The 17276-nt window shown below is 39.3% G+C and overlaps 1 protein-coding gene across 3 annotated transcripts in view; it reads left to right on the top strand.

The window, feature by feature from the left end:
* The window catches only part of LMO7 (LIM domain 7), a 180693-nt gene that overhangs the window by 44404 nt on the left and 119013 nt on the right, over positions 1–17276 (top strand). The window contains exon 1 of one of the 3 annotated variants that reach the window (XM_036228897.1): positions 7022–7045. The exons of the other annotated variants lie outside the window; for them this stretch is intronic. The gene's annotated coding sequence lies outside the window, so the exon portion shown is untranslated. Of the gene's footprint in view, positions 1–7021; positions 7046–17276 lie in introns of those variants that run through there. 3 annotated transcript variants of the gene reach the window in all.

The raw sequence follows: 17276 nt of genomic DNA, 5'->3' as shown, positions 1-17276 counted from the left end.
ATAAACATCTCATATTGTTTTGGTTTTCCATCTATTCTTTGCTTCAAACCTCCATACAAGTTTGTTCTTTTCCCAAACAACTGGCGAATTTTCAGCATCCTTTTTGGCTTTTATAAAGTTGCAGCTGGCAATAGCTTTGACCGTTTTTCCTCCAGATTCTGAGAGCCAGCTGGTCGCCGAGTTCCTCAGCTTTCTCCATATTCCAGTTGTGCTCTTATAGGCTTGATTTATCAAAAACAAATTTTTTCTTTCTCATCAAACCTATCACTGATTCAAATATTGACTACTGGGCTTTATTTAAAGATTACTTCCTATGAGAATACCCCTCTATTCTTTGATTTATCTTTTCTGGCAAGTCTCTCCCTCTGAGGGCGTCCTGCCCTGATCTCAAAGTTGGGGTTTTATATTTGGAATGTTTTTGTTTAATTCTTAAAATTTATTCTATATATTAAAGGACATTCCAGAAGGGCATGTTTCATATGCATTTATATTTTCCTTTGTTTCAGTTTTTGGTCTATCTGTAGAGAAATCTGAGATTTGTCTTCCTAATTGTCCGATCTTTCTCTTCCTTTGAGTTCAGGCTTCATCTTCAGGGTTCAGTGCAACATCACATCACCTAGGCCAGGAGGAAGCGGCCCACTCTATGACTTTTCTTAAAGTTTAAGTCTTCAAAAGGCTGGATCTAGCGAGGTGCACCTTCTCCTGCCTGGCTACACACCTACAAGTCCAGGGTCTGGGGTAGAGCTTCGCTCCAGCCCCAGTATGGTGAGAATTCCCTCCTGGGCACAGGATTAGATGCTCGGGAACCAGGTAGAACTTCTGGCCTGTGGACGTTACCAAGAACCATAGGTGTTTTCCAGGACACAGTGATTGTAAACACAGTCCATTTTCCTTGTGAGGAGCATCCTCTCCCCTCTTACTTTTGTTAGGGTGGGACAGAGAAAACCTTTTCCACTAAACAGCTGGGAAGGCCCTGAGCAAAGTGTGAGCCCGGCTGAGGTCTCCTCTGGCCCAGTTTCCCTACACTGGGCCTCCCGGCAGGCCCTCTGGAATGTCACCAGGTGCCCAGGCCCTTATTTTATTTTGTGTTTTGCCTTGTATTTGTAAGATGCCCCAGCGCATACTAAGTTTTTTTTTGTATATTTGTATCTATCCTAGCCTTTAGCACTAATGTAATTGAATGAATAAATGGGAGCACTTGATAATTTGTCAATGATAACAGTTCATAGACTTTTTCTGTAACGGGCCAGATAGTAAATATTTGAGGCTTTTATGGACCATGGATCTGTTAGGCCTGATTTATCAACTGCTCAACTTTCTCTGCTCATAGTAGTGAGAAATCTCATTGCAATGGATTCAAGTCTGTGTTCTAATAAAACTTTATTTATAAAAATAGGTGTTAGACTCTGTTTGTTCCACAGGCCCTCGGTTGCCCATGCCTGGTTTAAGACATGATTTTCCATAACACTAGGTTTATAAGTTATTTTGTCTACCATAATGCTTTAACATAGCACTAAGCAAATGCATAAGGTACATTGATTTGTTTAGTGGATGGATGAATAATTGTTTCCAAAAGCTGAATAATAATTATAACTACATTTTCTGATAATGCTTCAAGGAACTTTTCAGAGAATATGTGAGAGATCATCTGCATGTCGTATTGATAAATATTTAAATTACAGTCAAAACTGGAAATTTAATTTTAGTAGATGTAAAGTTTTGATAAGTTCATTTGGAGTGTACTGCTTAAGCAAACTGGCAGGTTTTTCTAAGCCAAATTGTGACTGAGAAGAGTGTTTTTTAAAAAGCTTTAAAAAGTTAGTTTTGCTTCAGGTAATGAAAATGCCAAAATATCTCACTGTTTATTGACCAGTGACCTAATGTTTGAGGTATTATTCATCCCAACAATTTCCTGGGTGTGTGTAGTGCAGAGGATGTTTGTTCAGTTTAGTTTCAAAATGCAGAGAGATGTTTATAATGAGAAGAGAATGCAGGATTTGTATGCTGTAGGCCTGACCGACTTAGTCTCACCAGTTACTTACTGTTGAATGTAACATGGAAATGTTTAGTATCATTGCAAGGTCATCCTGGCAGGATGCTAACCTTGGGTGACCTTCCTGTCAGCCTTTGTTGCTACCCAAGGTGGGACTTTGGTCATGGAACTCAACACTTGGCTTCTTGGCCCAGTGCCCACAATTCCTCCCTGATCTTTCCACTCTGCCCTCCGAACGGTTTTTTGGTGACACCCCAACTCTTAAGCCTTTCCTAGACCTTCCCTGTACCTCTCTGCTATTAGGAAAACCCAGTCCTCTTTTTCTCCTGTGGTCTTCCCCAGTGGGGATTACCGTCTTTTCTGCACCTTGCATTTCTCAGGGTTGAAAAAAGTGTCCACCTCTGGACAGTAATCTTGAAATGTTCACAAAAAAATATCTGAGCCTTATACCATTCGGTTAACCTATCCAAGATCTCTCCTTCTCATTATCATGCTGACCTCTCCTTCATTTACATTATTCAATGCAGACCGAGCACCTGCCTCACGACTTCCTCCCACCCCCACCCTGTCATCATCCTGGGTGAACACAGTGGAGATTCGGAGGACGCATCAAGTTCTCTCACCTCCTAGGGCATGACTTCCTCTTCAACTGCAGCCACTTTCTTTGATGTTTTCGTCTTGGATATAGTTATTTCTGGGGAGGGCTTCGCTTTTGCATTTCGAAACCTCAGCAGCTCAACTCTGCAGCTTGCCCAGCATCTTGCAGCTTCAGCTAAACCTACTTGGTCAAAACCTCTGCTTTCTTCCTTCTTACCAGCCTCCCTGTCTTTGCTTCCTTCCTATGTTTAGTGTAGTCTGCACAGTGTAAACGCTAAGCCATTCTCTTGACATTGTCTTCAAACTCACTCCGTGGTCCTCCCACATCTACCTGGGAAAACCTGCCCGTCAACAGTCTGTCTGGGTCTTCTTGATCTGCGCTTGCTGCAGATTTTGCAGACCCTCGTCCTGGGGAGTGGGTCGCAAGCCAGCAGACCCCAGGTAGTTTCAGGGTGGTTTGTCCACTCAGCGTCTCCTAGTTAAGAGTCTCTGCCCATGACCCACAGGAGTGCTGCAGTCCATACATTTTCTCCCCGTTACTTTGGGATCCCGCAGGTATGCACATAGCTACTCAGGTTCCTTCCGGGTTATCTAGTCAAGTTTTAACTCTTTCACTTCATACCAGCCATCACATGGCTGTGCTTTCTCAAACAGTGTTTTCCTGGAGAATAACCTCTCTCTAGGAGATTTACCTCATTTTGTCAAGGCTTTTTTATAGAAGGCAGAACAGGCTGCTGACCTTCAGTCTTATTTTGGCTTTAGACTTTGGGTAGTTAAGATGACCTTTTAGGCAAATGTGAAGCAATTCAGAAGTATCTTGCCTTGCTTAAGCAAGTTGGGGTTAATAAGGCACACTGCACACTCATGTGTAAATCAACCTGCTCACTTTGAGGATTAAGAGTTTGTTGTTATAGAAGCTGCAACTTTGCTCGATTTCTCACATCGAGATTCCAAGAAGTGGCCTCTGTGGTTCTCCCTGATCCATGGCTGCAGCTTTCATTTCGGGTCAAGTGTGTGGGTAGCTGCATTGCCGGGCCTTTTGTGGTAATCCAATTAATACAGTGGCCTCGAGCCTCCATTTAGGGTTCAAAAAAGTGACATTAGTATCCATGCTGTGAACTCTCATCATTCTTATCAGTGAAAGCACTTATTAAACATATTTTGAAAAATGTACAAAGATAGATGGGTAAATAATGGAGGCAGCGTCAAGTCTTTTTGTGTCGCAGTGGCATTCGTTCTATTATTAGCCTGTTTCTGGAAGATGGACTTTCATTGTGTGGCCATTAAGGAATTCATCAAAATTTCATGTCACCTGTGTGGCTCTCCGTTGTGTGTGGCTGTCATCTGGCTCTGCCTCAGGCTGGGGTGGTGATTATTTCATGTGGCACTCCTAGTCCTCCTCCTTACTTTTACCGAATCTGTTTTCCTTTTCCTCCAGCTTTTCTGCGTTCTGACTCCATTCTCTGTTCCAGGATGGATGATAACTGTTGTTATTCTCTATTAGGGGAGGAATATATTCATTAACGCTGGTTTTTTGGCTTTTCCTTCTCCCCTGGAGACATTGCTTAGGTCTCTCATGTGCTGCCAGAGCTCTCAGTGTTTTTCCACAGCGTAGGTACCATCTGTCTGATCCGGGACTCATATTTGAACAGTGGCCGGAGAGACAGGGAGGCCGGCTCCTTTCTCCAGTCTTCCTTCTTTGCATGCTGTCTTCGCGTGGATGTCAGGCTCTACCTCATCACACCTACGTTTTGTTTCGGAAGGTCTAAATCTTTTTCCTGAACTATTTATTCTCTTTGAATCTTTGAATCTGAATTATACTTTTTCTGTATACCTTAGTTTCTCTTAGCCATGGTTTCTCTTTCCTTTTAACTTCTTTGCCTTTAGGAGAAATGATATAACATTTTTTTTTTTTTATTACAAATACTTGTTTTGCATGTTACTCAGTGGGGCATGGGATGCGAGGGAAGATAAATAAATCATTGACTGAGGTTCCTAACCCCAGTAAAGTTTCAATCTTAGACAAATGAGAAGACGAGCAAATTCCAACAACCTAAGGCCCAATAGTGTTAACTACTGAAATAGTGGCTCAGGAAATTGGTGTCATAGACAATGTGGAAAGAGAAGGAATCTTTCTGGGGTAGTGGTGTTTGGGGAAGATAGTGGAGAGGTATAGTTCGAGTTGTTAAGATGGTGAGATGAAGGTATTGAATAATCTTTAATCCTTGTGTTTGGGTAGAATCAAGGATCCATGTATGAGAATCCAGGGGTGAAAAGCCCGAAGGTAGGTAGGAAGGCCTTACGCTAGATCTTTGGAAGATTTTGATTTTTAAGGAATGATAGGTGGGTATTGAAATACAGGGAAGATCGAGGGAAATTAAGGCAGAGCAATCAGCAGGAGATTATTAGTGATACATCTGCTAGAAGAGAAGTTTAGGATTGGGATGGAAAGAATTACGTGGATTTGGAGGGGCAAGGAAGGTTCGCCCTGATGCTTTGAGTCTGAGCAGCTGGGAGAATGGTGGTACAATGATTTCAAGAGGGAACTAAGGTGTGGCAGCTCCCTCCAGGTGAGAGTGTGAGGCCTCTTACTACTGATTTAGCAGTGCTGTGAAGGTATAAAGGAGGAAATGCTCACCTGGGGTCTGTTCCTGTGAGGCGGGGGGATGCTTTAGGGGAAGGGCCAGTGTAAATTTAGGACTGTCTCTAGGAGTTCGTACTTAAATTGACCAAGTTGAGAAGGTGGAGGGAGAGTACCAGGCAGGTGAGCAGAGAAAGAGCTGGAAGGAGGAAGTGGTTGGCAGGTCAAGCTTCACAGTTTCGAAGAGAGTGAGGTAATCACCCTTGAGAAGCCTTCCCAATTAATCCGTACTCTGCTGCCTCCCACATCTTCTGTCACACCCAACTGCTCTCTGCTGTGTTCTGAATGTCCAGGCGGATAGCTTCTTCAACGGCTATGGTTGGCTGTCTGCCCACATTATCTTCCTCTGAACTTTAGTTCTAGGATTGGAGGGCAGAATCCACGTATAACTCAAACTCATGAGCCTCAGAACTCCGATTCATGAACTCCCTGGGGCTCTGTTGGATGAGAGAGAAATAACCCAGCGTATTGAGGGGAATCTTAGACATCACACTCAATCAAAGTGAGTTACATATGTTTGGCCTCTGACCATATTCTGTATCAGGAGTTTACTGTCTCCAAAAATGCATTCTTCAAAAAAATTGTTCCATTTTGGGACATTTTATTATGGTAGAGAGTTGTTCCATGTAGTGGGTCCCAAATCTACAATTAATCAGATTATATACCTTAATGTGCAAATTTTTCCACAGAAAGTCTCAAGATCTATTTTGTGTGTTCCAAAACCAGTTTTGTAGGAAAACATGGGAAGTTCTTGTAGAGTTAATAAGGTGACAGACTGGTGATATTATATTACTTTAAAATTTTTTTCCAGATATAATTGACAAATAAAACTGTAAGACATTTGTTTTTCTTTTTCTTTTTCTTTTTGCCAAATGTAGCTCGATGTGGTGTTTTAAAGCTGTTTTGTTGTGATATCTGTGATATCTGGTTCTAGCCATTAAAAATAGAGGACAGTAGTCCTGGGGCTGCGATATACCTCTGCAGTACCACAAACATGCCAGCAGGTGGCAGCAGAACAGAAACTGATATCTGCTTGGTTTCCTTAGCCTTCCAATGAAGAAATAAAGCATTTAGAGCGGTGAGATGTGGTGATTATTTAGACAAAATTGTTTTTCTTATCAAGAAATCAAGACTCATAAGAGCCCTAGATACCAAGCACCAGAACGTGTTTATCGGGGACAGTTCTTAGCAAGACACAGTCAAGAGGATTCTGGAGAATTTAGACTTCAGATGTCAGTCCAGGCCTTTTGAGTCAGGATCTCAGAGAGGAAGGCCTGGGGCCTGAATTGTTTTACAAGCACCTTGAATGCTGTTTCTACACACTGAGTTCTGAGTAAACAAGTGAGATCCCTTCCTCAGGGCAGGAGCTGTGCTGAGCCTTGAGGACACAAGGAAGACACCTCCCCATAGTGTCAGTGTCAAACCGACATGCCTGCGGGCCAGTCAGGTGGGTAGGATCTGAGCTGGATGGAGGGTGTTCTCTGCAGGGCAGCCAGTCATGCCTTCAAAGGCTGCCAGTTGTGGCCATGGGGTAATGCATGCCCAGCGTTGCCAGATCATCTTTCGTTTTAATGAGAAGCCAGCATTCCAGATCTTTGTTTTATGTTTCCCAACTTCAACATACGGTGTGGACGCGACAAAACAGGCCTACAGATTGGAGTCAGCCTGTAAACTGTGACATCTCCTTTAGGAGCCGTGAATGAGAGTACGCATTTGCCATGCAGTGAAGTGGACATCACGAAGAGTAGACGATGCGGCGGGGGCGGAGGGAGCCATCAGCACTGCTTGGGGAAGGTCTAGCAGACTTTCTGAAGGCGAGTTCTAAAGGTCACCGATATTTGTTTGGGAAAGATAAACTCATTCATTCACATGGGCAGAGTTCTCTCTTTGCTATCTTAACAGGGATCATATTTTTGTTTCTATGTCTCAATATTGCCAGAAGAGTGTTAAAAAATTTACTCTGAGTGATTCAACTTTTAGAACCTTGGGGCAAATGATTCCACTAAAGAGAAGTAAACTTATCACTCGGGCAAGGATATTTTAAACTAATAATTAGATGTGATGTAGAGCCATGAGCATACCTACTGTTGAGAAAAATAAACTGGAAAATTTATTGAGATCTATTAAGGGCCTAGAAAGACTCTAGGAGAAACTTTGTTACTATGAGTTGTTTTAGGAAAACTGGTATCTTAATCCTTCTGTTGAAATTAGAATTAATTTACAGCAGGAGTTAAGTGGAGGTGCTGTAGCTCATTTGCTATGGTCTGCTTTGTTATACTTTAAGTGTGCTTTCTGTGTTGAAACCATACAAGCAAAGTGAATTAGGAAAAAAGGCCTTAAATGCACCTAAGAAAATTTAGAGTTGTGGAATTGTTTAGATGGAATGGAAAAAAGACACATTTAAAAACAGAAAAACAGGTGCAAATATATACAAAGAAATATTATAATTTAACATTAAAACATTTCTGTGCATGAGGTAGAGGGGTTGAAAATTCCACTTTCCAAATTTAGACCTAGTCCTATAACATTATCTACAACTTTTTAATAGAGGAAGGCACTTAGAGTACAGACATTGCTTTAATAGCTTACCTTATATTGAACTTTTTGGTGTAAGGGGTATGAGATGGTATTGCAGGCCTTGTGCAAATATCTTTTTTAAAGACATTTTTATTGAAGTTGAATAACGTGCAAATTTCTAAGTGTACAATTCGTTGAGTTTTTTAAAGAACATTTATTGAGGTATAATCTACTCTTTTGGTTTTTGGTGTACCCACAGAGTTGTACAGTCATCACCACTGTCTAATTTCAGAATGTTTTCATCTCCCCCAGAGAAACCCTATACCCACTGGCAGTCACTCGCCATTCTTCCCTTTCCCTAACTCTTGGCAACCACGAATCTCTTTTCTGTTTCTATGGATTTGCCTATTCTGGGCATTGCACATAAATGACATTATGTAATATGTGGTCTTTTGTGTCTGGCTTCTTTCATTTAGCCTCATGTTTTCAAAGTCATCCATGTTGTGGCATGTATCAGTACTTTATTCCATTTTATAACTGAATGGGATTCCATGTGTCATTATACTATATTTTATCCATCTGTGGATGTTTAGGTCGTTCTTATTTTTTGGTTAATATGAGTGATGCTGCTATGAACATTCATATACGAGTTTTTATGTGGGCATATGTTTTTATTTTTCTTGGGTAGGTACCTGGGAATAGAATGGTAACTATCTCTTTGCTTCTTAGAAATGTATTGTTGACAGGAAGGAAGGTTGATGAGGGGATAGTAGGCGAACTATATCATTAGCTTGCAGTAGGAATCCATGAGGGATCATTTAGGGAACTCTTGTGTTGCAGGCCACCTCAACTCCATTCCTTAATATCAAAGTTACACTGGCAGGTCAAGTATATTTTAGGTACATGAGGTGTAACTACTAATTTGCAGTTCTTATAAAATAAGCAGTGATTCTCACCTATGATGCCGACACACTATTTCCCAAAATGAATATTTCCCACAGTGCTGACTCGCATAGTAATTCATAGGGAGATAAGCAGGTAATTGTTGAGACTTGCTAATGCGTGTGAGAATTTCTGCAAAAAACAATGACGTCTCTTGACTCTTGAGAACCCATGATTATATTAAGCAGTTGAACTATACTTAAATTATCCTGATAATGGATGTTCACATCTATGTGTGCCTGGTGTGCTAGTTACTTAAAAACTTCTTGATCTAGAAGCAAATGGTAATTTATGCCTAGACTAGGCCTTTGGTAGATAGTTTTCCCTTAGAATATTTTCCCTGTTGTCTGCAACAGTGTAAAATAGAGTACGAACCTGTGTTATAGACAAATAATGTTCTTTATCTTCTATCATTTAGCAGTAGTTTTTGTGATTGTTAACAGAACAAAGCAGAGCTGTAAAACGAGCACGTTTTTGTGTGTGATGGTTTTAGTGACCTTACGTAGCTGTTAATAGAGCTCAGGTTGTCATGGATTTTGTATCTAGGTGAAAACTGGCATGTGAATTGTAACCCTGGAGCAAATCTTCCTTCCTTTCTTCCTTTGGTTTTATTTTGGTCTTTCCAGTTGTTTTTCATTTCTGGCTTATTAATAACTGTGGTTTAGCAAAAATAATTTGAGACTATAAGCTAAAAGATGGGAGCTGCCTAGGCTTAAAATGCCATTTTGACCGCACTTTTCAAAACAGGATTAGACTTTTCAAGAGGAATTTCCAAGAATTGCTGCATCTTACGTTTTATATTCCCAGTGGCCACTTCTCCTGGATCAGAAGTTGTGTGTTTAAACTCATTTTTTTTTTTTTGGCCCCCAAATCTGAGTATACCTGACATTTGATGATTGATTGAGAATTTTGAGTGTTTATGAGAACAGTTGGCTTTTAATTATCTGGGGGCAGAACTGAGAGCTTTGCATTTTGCTGGCTTTGTTTTTGCTTCTTGCCTGTGTGGAGACTTGTGGGCCTTGCTCCAGAGACGCCAAAGTGGGAGATGTAATTTACACTAGACACTGAGATGAAGGACTGAAGGGGGCCCGTGGGGCAGAAAAATGTTTAGATTTTTGACCACTATGCGGCTTCTGGATTCCATTTAGCATCCAGTGAACTGTGCAATTCTGATTACCTCTGTCTTGGAAGACTGTGAGTTGGCTTTGGTTTTGCTATCAAGTGATATTAGTATTGGCAAAAATAGTCATGGTATACTCCGGGGTATTATGTAGTGCAAAGCCGAATCTTAAGAGAGGCCAATGACTTGAGAATTATGCCGCTTAAAGCAATGTTATTTGCTGAATATACAGTATAAGTTGACCAAGAACATGGTGTAATTCAGAGGGTTAACCACATTTTTGAGAGATGCCTAGGCTTAAAATGCCATTTTGGCCACACGTTTCAAACAGGGTTAGAGACTTTTAAAGAGGAATTTCCAAGAATTGCCACACCTTATGTTTTATATTCCTAGTGCCAAGCACCATGCCAGGTACATGCGTAGCAGCTGTCTTTACATGATTTTGAAATGAATGAATAAATGAATACTTTCTTAGTATCTTTGGTAAAATTGTGACAAATTATTAAATTAAATTCTAATATATTCTATAGTCTGGGAAATCTTTCTTGTACTAAATCAATAGTAGTGACAAGCTCTTAACTTTGAAGTTTTCGTTCAAGATTATTCCCCTTTGAAAAGATGTATCGCTAGAGTCGCATGTTTCCATGGACTCTTGTATCTTTTTTGTTCTTGAGCTATGGACAAAACTAGAATGAGTTCACTTCTGTGTAGCAGAAGGCTACTTTAATAAAGTTATTTTAGGATCTGAGGTAGCTTCTTCTACCAAAACACAATCAATTCCCTTTGCCTTCATATACTTGAAATTTAACTATCGGTTCGATCCTTTCTTCCTTCTTTCCTTCCTTCCTTCCTTCCTTCCTTCCTTCCTTCCTTCCTTCCTTCCTTCCTTCCTTCCTTCCTTCCTTCTTATAAAAACAAGTTCAATATTTATTTTTGTCTTGATTTTCTTTGGTTAATATTTGTAGTGCAAATATTCACAGGAAGAGCAATTGGATTTCACATAAGTGATTAGTATGTGTTAAGCCATATTTCAGCCAATGAGAAGTTGGGTAGGACAGTCCCGCTCTTGAGAATCTGCATTGTAGACTGGGATGGCCAGGAGCATAGGGAGGTAGGCTGCTAACTACACTGTAGATTTCACTCAGTGCTTTCACAGATACTCTCATTCATTCATTCAATGCTCAGTACTTGGTATGTAGGGAGATATTATTGACCTAAGTCACAACTCAGGCAACTGTATTGTTACTCAGTTTCTTCATGTATAAATGGGGTAAGAGCATCTACTACATAGGATTGCTGTGAACGTTAAGGGAGATTGTGCACAAGCAAATAGAATAATTGTTGATTGTCACAGTCTGGGAAAGTGAGGCCTGGAGAAATTAGGAGACTTTATTTTCATTATACAAGGAAGGAGTCTGAGACTTTCAGCTCAGCTTTTCTGACTCCAAGTTCCCTTTTTTATTTTTATGTTTTAGCCCACTCTTGTGGGAAGAATTGGCTTCTTTCTCTAATATCTTAAATAACTTTTTCAATAATTTAACTCTGGAAAAAAACTAGGAGGTAGACAGTTGTTCTATTTAAATATGTTTAGTTTTTTCTAATGTTTCTGACTGTGTGCCATAATCCTTGCATTTGTACATTTTCGGCATGTGTGACCATGGGGATCTGTCAGAGTTATTGCATCATAAACAATGATACACACATCTCGTAGAATTCATTACAAAAATTGGTCCTGTTTTGTGGTGTCATAGGGATCATATAATGGTTGCTTCAAAAATGAAGCTTAATGGAAGGAAGGAGAAAGGGGTGTTTTTAAATTCATTGACAGTTTTAGAGACTAAAAAGCATGGTAGCTTCTTGAAGTGTGCAGGCCTTGGGCTTCTCGCTGCAGAAGCAATATCCCTTTCATTCAAAGGTGAACAGTCATCTCCTTGAATGGAAAATTAAGGCAGACCTATTTTTTTGTGAATCGTTTCACGATGTGGGGCTTGTGTTCCACAGTTGCTTCTGATGGTAACTGTTCCTCGATTTTGTTTGTTAGTTTGTTTTGTATTACTTATGTGGAAATGATTAGCATGATGATGAATGTATATATCTTAAATATCATGATCTAGTAGTTGATCAGTCAATTAGTAGGTAGCAATTTGGAATCAACTGTGAGCCCAGTTGAAGCTTATAGCCTAGTTTTTATCAGCAAACAACTTTTTTAAAACAAGCTCAAATGGGCACTATGGTTTTGCACTGTGATTTGTGCAAAAGTATGGTAGTGCTTTTGGGATTCTAGGTGCCTTTAAAATGGCTGCTTAAAGGGAATTGAGAAATTTAAATAAGACGAGTGCCTGCTGACTTGTGTTAGTGGGTGTTTTGCAGATAATCAGTCTGGCATAGAGTGGTCTTTGAGGCCTTCCCAGAACGTTTGGGATTTAAATCGTGCAGATTATGTGGTCTGAATTGGAACTGAGAGATGCAGCTTTAAAGAAACTTGGTGCTTATGTTAGTGGGAAATCTCACCCAGCGAGAAGATTAAAATGAAACTATAAACAAAATAGTAAAGGGTGCGAAGATAATTCCCATTTGTCAATTAAATTAATACGTTTCATAGGAAAAGAAATGAATTTTTGACACTTGTGAACTCGACACTTATTGCCTGTATGTGTAGCTGATTGATATTTTCCTTCCACAAAATATGCCCTTTGAAAACTTGGCGTCCAGGGCTTCTCCGGAGGCTGTGGGTGGTAGGACAGGTTTGGCCGCAGCGTTGGGCAGAGTGTTTTCGGCGTGCCGCTCCGCCCTTCCGGTGCTCAGGAGTCATCATAACTTCACGGGAAGCATCTCGCCCAAGACATCTTGGCTCCTGTCACTTCTTAGTTTTCTTCTTAACAGGATGGCCAGTCAGTGCACAGGGACACATGACCGGAAGAGGGATTCAGTATTTTCACATATCACTTGTGTACGGCGAAGCAGATGGGGCAGATACTCCTTTCCCTTTAAAATTTAGGGGACTGAGCAGTGATGTAGCAGAAGTGTGTAGAGTGAGACGCGTCCAGGATTACATCCCAGGTCTCATCTGATGTGTCTCAGGTTATTTCAGGTGGTGACAATTTTTTTTAAAAACTATATTTAAAAATATGGAAAGGGGCAAGAAAAAGGGGAAAATAAACAACAAATTTTTACAGGAGGCAAGGTGTGGCTGTCGACTACATAGTGGTTACTCCTGTTTGTGTTGACTTATGATAACTTGAGTGGGAAACACATCTCTGTTTAGTTCTTATGGATCACACCCTCATTACGTAAGAGGTGTCACACCTCACATAACTTGCTGATGAGTAAGACTCAGAATTATTGAAAAATGCAGTGAGTAATTATTAGATTAGAACTCCTAGACAAACACTTGTTCTCTCAGAATTCTGGAATTTACCGTTCAGCACACCGAATTCTTCTTAAAATAAGAATGGGTTTGCATCTTAAAGTATGATTTAATTTTTGGAACAAACTGTCTTTACTGTATTTTGAGGTCCTTTGTGAAACTTTATAATTTTTACAGTATCCAGGATACTAAAGGTAGTCTAGTAGATTTTTGTAATATGGCATCTCAATTTCTTCCATTAAATAAAGGATGCTACATCTGGCCAAACAGACTTTCCTTTATTTGATAAGATGAACCCTTTTATCTTCATTCTACTGATGGTGAATAACAGCTAATAATACTAGCTAACACTTGTGAATGCTCCTGAGTCAGGCAAGTGCTCACTGCTTTATATGCATTATTTCATTTAATTCTGAGTAACCCTGTGAGATAGGTACTTTGTATATCCATTGCAAAAATGTATCCAGTGGAAAAACTAAGAGGTTAAGGAGCTTGTCCAGGGTTATAGGCAAGAAATGGCAGAGCCAGGATTCATAGGCTCCAGACCGATGACTTGACCTCACCTGGCAATGGTAGATGTGATGTGTTTCTGGAGGAATGTAGCCCAGGCAGCCGCTATAGATTGAAAAGTCCTGCTATAAAATTATGCTTTCTTTTCTGGTTTAAGATTTTTGGAAAACTATTTTTGTTTTAGTTCCTTGGGAGGGGCCTTAGATGACTACATTTATATGGTTCTATAAATTGTTAATTAAGAATTTTACTTTACAGTCAGATGTTTTGAGTTATTGAGGCTGAGGTGGCTAGTATATACAGTATGAACATTTTTTAATGTTCATGAAAACATCCAGAGAAACTCTTAAAACATTTTAAGAGAATTTTTCATTTTATTAAAGTTTAGAGTGCAGTATTCTCTCTCTTTCTCTTTCGTATACATACACATGCAATCATTATGCCTTAAGGTACAAATCTCTTGTATTTAGGAAAATTCAAAAAGTTTCATTGAACAATTTTTATTTACTGAGTTACTATTTATAACCTTAACAATGGAGGATTAGTTTTGAAGGTCTAGTGCATGGTAAAATACACTAGTTTAGATTTTAAAAAAGTAAACGCAGATGGAAGACAATGTAATTTTTTTGACTTTTGAAAGGTTTAGTGTCTGATGCAGTTAAGACACTCTCTGAGAATTTGTAAAATGCTGTAGGTTTTTTCGTGTCTGTTGAATGTGGATGGTTCTATAACTTTCTAGAAAGTTAAACTCTCTGAACCTCAATCTTCTTACTGGTAAAAGGGGAATAATAAAGATTATTAAATTTAAGGAGTGTGTGGATTTCATAGATGAGAAAAATTATTTAGCATAAAAACTGATGTCTCCCTCTCTCTATATCCTTTGGATGCAGGAGATACAGGAAATTGACTGAAATCTGATGAATTCTGACCTCTTTTGACTGTTATTTTAAAAAAATATATCGATTACTTTGTACATGTATTGCATAAGAAACATCTATGGTTGTTAAAATCTGTAAATAAGCCAAAAATAAATGTTAACATTATCTGTAAGTCTACCCCTTAGAAATAACATTTATTCCATAATTATAAATGCATTCTTATAGAATTATAATAATTGGGATTATACTCCATGTGTTATTTCATAAATTGCTTTATAACTAATATATTAAGGATTCTTTACAAGTAATAAATGTATTTTAATATCATGAGTTTAAATTTCATGTAGTTTTCTGTTTTATGGTTATATCATAATGTAATCAATTTCTTACTGTTGGGCATTTAGGATGTTTGTAATTGAAGAAATAGAAGCATTTCTTTTATTCATGCCTTTTGTGTTCTACCGTTGTCTTCATATAAAGTCCTAGGTCTCTACATAGTGTGCCTGAAAGAGTACATATGTAAGGCTTCAGATACACAGCATCCATTGGCTTCTAGAATGTTGGTATTTTATATCACCTTCAGTATTGTACGGAGCATGCCAGATTCCCATGCCCTTAAAATATAGACGGTTATTTAAAAATCTTTGTTTAGTTTTTATGTTGTCTTCTTTATAAATACAGTATAAATAGAGCCAGGTATTACAATTATTTAGGTTTTGGTAAGTATACAAGGATACGTTAATATTTTGATATTTGGAGGGGGGTGGTCTGAAATCTACATACTATAATTTTGCCTTTCTATAGTCTTTTTGAACCATTCCGGTTAGTTGGGTTTTAATAGCTCTGCATATTCCATTATTTCTATTTTATTAATTAATATTCTAACTATAACTCAGCCTTGTCTATATGGTGCAGAGGTATTCCTTTGAGAGGTAATTATTGGAGTGTGTTAGCAGAGTATTAACTTTAAGGTCAGTGCACGTAATGAGGTTAAGCATATACTACTGTTAGCTGCCCTTAGGTATTTGATTGCACAGCATCTTGGTGATTAGAAGCTACTGAGTAGGTGATATTTTCCCTGTTTCAGATGAGTAGGCCAGAGTTCAGAGAGATTATTTAACTTGCTTAAGATCACACAGCTATTATGTAATGAAAGTGAGATTCGAATATATTTTGTCTAACTTGAGTCCTTTCTCTTTCCATTTTGTCACTTGCTACATTCTGCCCCCTGGGTTGGCCAGTCCAGTGCTGTTGATTGTTAGTTACCCTTTACTGTTAGCCGTGTGTCCGTAGGGCACAGGCCTGCTTTCTTCTAAACCTAATTTCTTTTCATCTAAATTGATTTGAGAACTTAATTGCTAGATTGTTTCAGTGGTCTAGAGAAAATGGACTTTGACATCTGCTTTGATGTTCGTGGGGCTTTTTTATGCTTTTCGACTTTGGACAGCAGTTCCCAGATGAATGAGATGTCACTGTTTTCACTTGTTGGGATCAGTGCTCATATTGAGTTTGTATTGGATCTATTTGAGGAAAATTCAAGAGCATGTGCTACATAGGTTACCTGGGATAATTCATGCACCACTTAAAGTTATCTCTCACAATATGTACCATTCTCTTAGAATATATTTTACTGTGCTTTTAACCATGTTTTACTATGTGGCCGAAAGCTTCTTAAGGGAAGAGCTTTGTAATTTTCTTTTTTAGAAATTCACCAAGTATCCAGGTAAGTGCCTGTCACAGAGACACTCGGCAAAGTTTAATGTAGCCTTTCTGTAGATTAATGCTGTGCACAGGAAAGGATCTTCCACTTGTTCCTATATTTGAATGTGTCAACTCCTGGCCCCAAAGCCTGCCCATATTTGTAAACCCAGCTTATGAGAAACTCACTCTCGTTCTAAAATTAACCATCGTTTTGTCAGTTGACAGATAGCATGTCTAGCGTTGCGGAAAAGATGCAGAAGCCGCATGGGGATTCCAGGTGGACGGTAAAGCTAGCAGTGGTGAGCAAGGGCAGCAGGCGCCCTGTTGCTCACCCAGCATTTAAGATGAATAACTTCCCAAATTAGGTTTCCAGGATCGTGTTTCTCCCTCAAGTGGCAGGTGGAGCAGGGACTCCTGCTGGCAGGTGGCGGGTACATCTCCAGGGCAGCTGGTATCTTTGCTGTTCTGTGCCTCCTGCCCACACCCTTAGCTGAGGACCCAGTCCCAGGAGTTGTTCTTGGAGCAGCTTTTCCCCCCTCTGCAGCCTCTCAGGAATCTCCATCCCTCCCAACCACTCCACTCTCAAGAGACAGTATCTGTAGGTATTTTTTCAGCAGTTTCACTAAGAACATTGTCGGTGGCAACCTTAGGTGGCCTGTTCATATGTAATAGCCTTTAGTGGGGATTTGTCTGTTTAAAATTCATACCATCTACCCTCTCCGTCTTTTGTCTCTCTGTCAGGATTTAATAGTCTTCTCCCTAGGTTGCTTCAGTAAATAGCTCTTTACACAAATCAGGGCCATTTCATGAATACATTTAAGGAGAGTCATGCCTTCTGCTATTTAGCTTTGTAATGAAATTTGAAGAATTTAAAGATGGGATTGAAATAAATGCTGTGCATATATAGTTAGCATTTCAAATTTATATCTTAATCGGTTTTTATTTACGTAGTAGAATAGATCACTCATAGGTTTTTTTTTTTTTAAATAGAAAATATGTTAGAAATTTAT

This window comes from Rousettus aegyptiacus, unplaced genomic scaffold (genome assembly GCF_014176215.1).
Source record: "Rousettus aegyptiacus isolate mRouAeg1 unplaced genomic scaffold, mRouAeg1.p scaffold_m13_p_11, whole genome shotgun sequence".
In the NCBI taxonomy this organism is placed as follows: Eukaryota; Metazoa; Chordata; class Mammalia; order Chiroptera; family Pteropodidae; genus Rousettus; species Rousettus aegyptiacus.
The sequence above is the reverse complement of the archived record's forward strand: the minus strand, read 5'-3'. Positions and strand labels throughout refer to the sequence as shown.